The following is a 5,534-nucleotide window of genomic DNA, read 5'->3' on the forward strand; positions in this document are numbered from 1 at the left end:
CAACCAGGTTGTGTTAACTTGCAGCAACGCAGGCTGCATAATCATTACACACAGATCATCAAATCACATTGAGGTCATACCATTTACATCATACCCTGCAGAAACAAGTTAAGCGTAGAACGACATCTTCTACCGAAATGATATGAGGATATCATTATAGCAGGTAGCAACACCGGTCCCAACTAGATCACTCTATAATGTCTCAATATCCACTAGATCAATCATATTGATTAGTGTGACAGGTGTACATGAGAAGATCGCTACACATGACCTTGATCTATTGGCTCAATCTACTGACTATATATGCACACAAACCACCCCGTTGTTGATTCCAGCCTGTAGGGACATGTTGCGCAAACAACACAGAGGGATCATGAACTAATCTTTTTGGTCACATGATGCAATCTACTCGAACCTGTTCCAACCCCTAATGACCAATTGATAAAAAAAACAATAAGATCCATCACATGAACCTAATATGGAAACTGTAATGGATTTCATCTACTACTGCCACATCTCAGCTATATATGCAAGATCTAGACCTCAAACTACGCAAGACGGCTCTAATACCACTGAAGGGATATAGGTAGGCTACACTAGCTATACAATTAGATCTAACATGTTCACCTAGGAAACATGCGAGATGCGTAGCGCAACGGAAAAAGAGTTGTAGCAACCGGTCCAACATAGATGCGCATCGATGTAGAGCAAGTAGTCAGTCATGATCATGCGATCCTTGTCCTCATCCCAGCAGCAACCTCACGCCGCCGTAGCCGATCAGCACAGCAACAGCACCTCCACAGAGTCCACACATACGGGAGAGGAACGTCGTGCGCCGGTGTACTAGCACCGCGCGCCCGGCTGGGGTCTAGGGATTAGGACGAGAGGAGGTGGCAGCTAAGGTTGTGGCGTGGTGGAATGATTCACCTCTAGCCCCACCCCTCATATTTATAGAGTACACTAATGGGCTTCTAGGCTCTAGACCCATTAGTAACCTATCCGAATTGTTATGATTGCCTTTTGGGCATATCACCAACATTGGGACCCAAAACCGCAGTTTGTATGTAAGGGACTTGATTGACACAGCAAGACAAAGTTTGGGTACCTACAGTGCATTTTACTCTTAGAATTAAGAAGCATCAAGGCCCCGGTTTTAATGTTTAGGGTAGTAAATCGGGTTTTGGCAATAGGCGCATTGGTTGTGCAGTGGAAAACATAAGGGGTTTAAGGGCTTAAGCTAGCCTGATTGCTGACTTGAGTTCTTTTAGGTGATGATGGCATGATATAAAGACATGCTGGTGTGCTGTTGTTGGATTGTGGTAGCTGTACTTGCGTTATCTTAAGGGAGTGTCTACCTGTCACCCAGGTGTTTTAGAGCTCCCCATCACCTGATTTTTCTACCCTCTCTGTCGTGTTTTGCCCACCGCTCGCTGCCCCCGCATGCCTGCACCCATTCAGCGGGACCCTAGCTCACCCACGCCGGCCGCCTTCCTGCCCCTCCCGTCGCCGCCTCCCGCCACCACCGCCGCTATCGTCGTTCCCCTGCTCTAGCACCGCCCAACCGCCGTCCATCACTACCCGGCCGGCGGCACCCCCGCTGCCACGCCTCACCGCCCCCGCGCCCGCCACCTCCGCCAAGTTGGCCTACTGCTGCCGACCTTCCCTCTAGGGCCGCCGGTGAGCATCCACCCCGGAAACCCCGAACCTGTAACCCTGGCGCTCTAATCTCGTCGGAATTTAGCGGGAATTGGAGAAAAGTGTGCAAATGGGAAGGAAGAGAAATTTGGGTGACGGAGAGCTCTAAGACACCCGGGGAACGGTTAGCTTTTCCCTATCTTAAAACATACGCAAAACAACAGACCAGTGCAGTATAAAGCAAAGCATTTCACTGGCATTTTTATTTGCATCTTCCGTTCTCCCAGCTGCTGCTAGTCTAAATGGCGCCGCTCTCTGTAGTTCTGATGCTCGCTTGTTTACTACTTTCCTCCGGTGCCGCCGGCCTCCGCATCGGCTTAAAGCCCAAGCACATCCATTCCAACCCCGACGACACCGCGTCCGAGCTCATGCGCGATGCCCTTCGCCGCGACATGTCCCGCCACTACAGGTTGGTCCGCCGGGAGCTCGCGTCGTCGGGCGCCACAATAGCCGCACCGACCCGCAATGACGGGCCCCAAGGCTTGCAGTACCTAATGCCTCTGGCCATCGGCACGCCGCCGGTGGCGTTCCCGGCCATCGTCGACACGGGCAGCAACGTGATCATGACGCAGTGCGCGCCCTGCGGCAGCAAGTGCGGCTTCGAGCAGACCGCTCCAATGTACGACCCGTCGGCGTCGACGACGTTCGCCGAGCTACCGTGCAACAGCTCCCTGAGGCTAGGGTTCTGCGACGCCATAGATGGTGGGGCCAACGCGCCGCCGGGGTGCCCGTGCACACGCAACCTGACGTACGGCAAAGGCCAAAGGGTGAACATTTTTCACCCTTGCCATGGAAACATTGACGTTCGGCTCGACGGCGGGGGGCCAAGTCCTCGTCCCCGACATGGCGTTCGGGTGCATAAATGACAGCAGCGGCGGCTGGGGCGGTGCGGCCGGCATGGTCGGGCTGGGCCGCAGGGGGAACCTGTCGCTCGTATCACAGCTTGGCGCCGGCAGGTTCTCCTACTGCCTCACGCCATACCACGACGGCAACAGCACGAGCACTTTCTTCTCCGGGCCGGCGGCGGCGCTCAACGATACCGGGGCCCTTTCGACGCCGTTCGTCCCCAGCCCATCGGAGGGGACCAAGAGCACGCACTACTACCTAAACCTGACCGGCATATCGCTCGGCAACAAGTTGCTGTCCATCCCTGCCGACGCCTTCTCCCTCAGCTCCGACGGCAGCGGCGGGATCCTCATCGACTCCGGATGGACGACCACGTTGCTGGTCGATGTGGCCTACCATATAGTGCGGGCCGAGATCCTATCCCTAGCCACGCTGGCGCCTGTAGACGCGCCCCCACACCAAATTCGAGCTGTGCTTCAACGGGTCCCAGGAGTCGACGCCGCCGCCCATGCCAGACATGACTCTCCACTTCGACGGCGCGGACATGGTGCTGCCGTCGGACAACGACATGTTCTTGGATTCAGATGGCGAGTGCTGCCTGTGGTTGCACAACGACACGGCGGCCGAGGGGAGCGTGCTCGGCAACTACCAACAGCAGAACATCCATTTTCTGTACGATCGACCTTGAGAACGAGATGCTGTCATTTGCTCCAGCCGATTGCAGCACGGTCTGACGTTATTACTAGACAGATACACAGATCCTGCGCGTTCTGCGATCGCTAGTGCGATGAAATGGTACTGATTTACAATGTTCTGTTTGGGCAATAATTTAAAATCACAGTATACCAGAGCAAGAGCAAAGCAACTGTCAGTGAAAATGATGCTACAGGGATTAGTCAGAACTAGATGAAAATACTCCATTTGTTCCAAATTGCAGGTAGTTTTAGCATTTTTAGATTTATAGTTTTTCCTTATGTATCTAGATATAGTGTATATTTAGATAATAGCAAAATCTATGAACTACCAAGCTACCAAATGAATTTGGCTGGTTAGAGGAATATTTGGAAATATCTTGATACCAAGCTGTGAACATTAGGAGATTGCCGACGAAGCCTTCCCAGAATGTCCTATTTGGTCAATGAAGCAGGAAACCTCCCCCATCGGATAAGGACCATTTACTTAGGCAGGACCTCCTTTTCTTCACTTAGCGATGAGCTAGACCCTGTGCAGGCAGCATTGCTGGTTGATCATGAAAATTCTAGGCACCAAGATCAGAACTGACCTTAGAGGCAGTAGGGACATGGATTTTCAGCTGGGAAACAAAATAAAAATCATAACGTGGACTAGATGGTGGTAGTTCCAGCTTCCACGCTAATCCAGGGTTCAAACGTACTTGCCACAATCGCACACGCACTGCAGTGCATTTCGCATTTAATAACTAAAATGCTGTGTCATTCCAAACGTGGTTGATCGCACACTCATGACCGTCACTAGACTAAAGGAAGAAGAAGTCAGTTCTGAAATCAACATCGTTAGGAGGCTAGTACATTTTCGCAAAAAAAAAAAAAAGAACAACAAGGAGAAGGCTACTACATGCATGAGAGTTTTTCGTCGCTTCATTCACTGATAGAGAATTGGCCTTTAGTCCCGGTTGGTAGGATGCAAATCTCCCGAAAATCCATCCGGGATAAATCAACCGAGATAAAAGGAGGGGTCTTTTGTCCCGGGTCACTCAACCGGGACTAAAGACCTCCTTTTATCCCGGTTGGTAATACCAACTGGGATAAAACAGGTCACCATGCCAGGCGCTGCAAAAAGAAATCCCGGGAGGGCCCCCCACAAGTCACAAGTCACGTGATTTTTCACGCGAAATATGCGCGTGCACGCTGCGTGGGATTCGAACACACAACCTCCAGCCTCGCGCATAGCTTCCTTGCCATCCCAGCTACACAGCACATCTAACTATATAGGGGATGCAATCCTTTTGTATTAACTCGTGGGGACCCTTTTATCCCGGTTGGAAACACCAACCGGGATAAAAGACCCCCTTTTATCCCGATTGGTATTACAAACCGGGATAAAAGGGTTCGAGGGATTTAGTCCTCTTGCAGCCACCCCGTTGGGGACCCTTTTATCCCGGTTTGAAACACCAACCGGGATAAAAGGCCCCTCAGGGTCTTTTTTTTCCACTAACCTTTGCAGCCGGGATAAAAGGTCCCGGTTGGTGAGCCCCCCACCAGTGACCGAGCTTTAGTCCCGGTTGGTGAACCTTTTGTCGTGAACCAACTTTAAACCGGGACAAAATGGGACGCATGGAAGGTGAATTCTCTACCAGTGATTGCATATCATTGATTTTTCGTGTCTTACTAGTTGTCTCGGTGTCGAAGGTTAAGAGACACGAAGAGAAATTAAGCAATGGAGCAACCAAAGAGGGAAACAAATTAGAGTGGCAGAATAAAAAGAGGCAAAAAGCAGAAGTACAAATCCGTACATGTAAATCAGTTAGCTCTTGCCTTAATTACTTCTTTTTCGGCTTACAAAACGATATTAGTACTGTATGCTTTTAAAAGGATTTGTTCTTTAGTTACCCTTCAAGTAATCAGTGATTGAATGATCATATCACTACCTACCATGTAAACACATGAAAATGGTTCCATACACGGTGCACGGCAGATATATATGGCAGGTTGGGGGCCGGTGCAACCGCTCGATGGCTATCGCTGATCGTCGTAGCGTTCGTCTCCGACGACCCTCGTCAGGTCAGCAAGCCGGCGGCCGGCCACTCGAACATGGCGGCGGTGGCTAGAGCTGCCTCCGCTGCGGCCGCGGCCGTGGCAGCGGCCTCGATCATCGTCCTGCTGGTGCGCGTGCAAGCCGCCGGCGGGTGCGACGCGATGAAGGACGTGGTGGTGAGGGAGGACGCCGGGCACCGCCAGTCGAACGGCGCCAAGAAGTACACCGTGGTGGTGACCAACGGCGGGGGTGCCGCCGTC

At 51.8% G+C, this 5,534-nt stretch overlaps 1 pseudogene; it reads left to right on the forward strand.

The window, feature by feature from the left end:
* The first annotated feature begins 1,784 nt into the window (after positions 1 to 1,784).
* LOC117866369 (aspartic proteinase nepenthesin-1-like) lies at positions 1,785 to 3,275 on the forward strand (annotated as a pseudogene).
* The last annotated feature ends 2,259 nt before the right edge of the window (positions 3,276 to 5,534 follow it).

The sequence above is a fragment of the Setaria viridis genome, chromosome 8 (assembly GCF_005286985.2).
Source record: "Setaria viridis chromosome 8, Setaria_viridis_v4.0, whole genome shotgun sequence".
Classification (NCBI taxonomy): domain Eukaryota; kingdom Viridiplantae; phylum Streptophyta; class Magnoliopsida; order Poales; family Poaceae; genus Setaria; species Setaria viridis.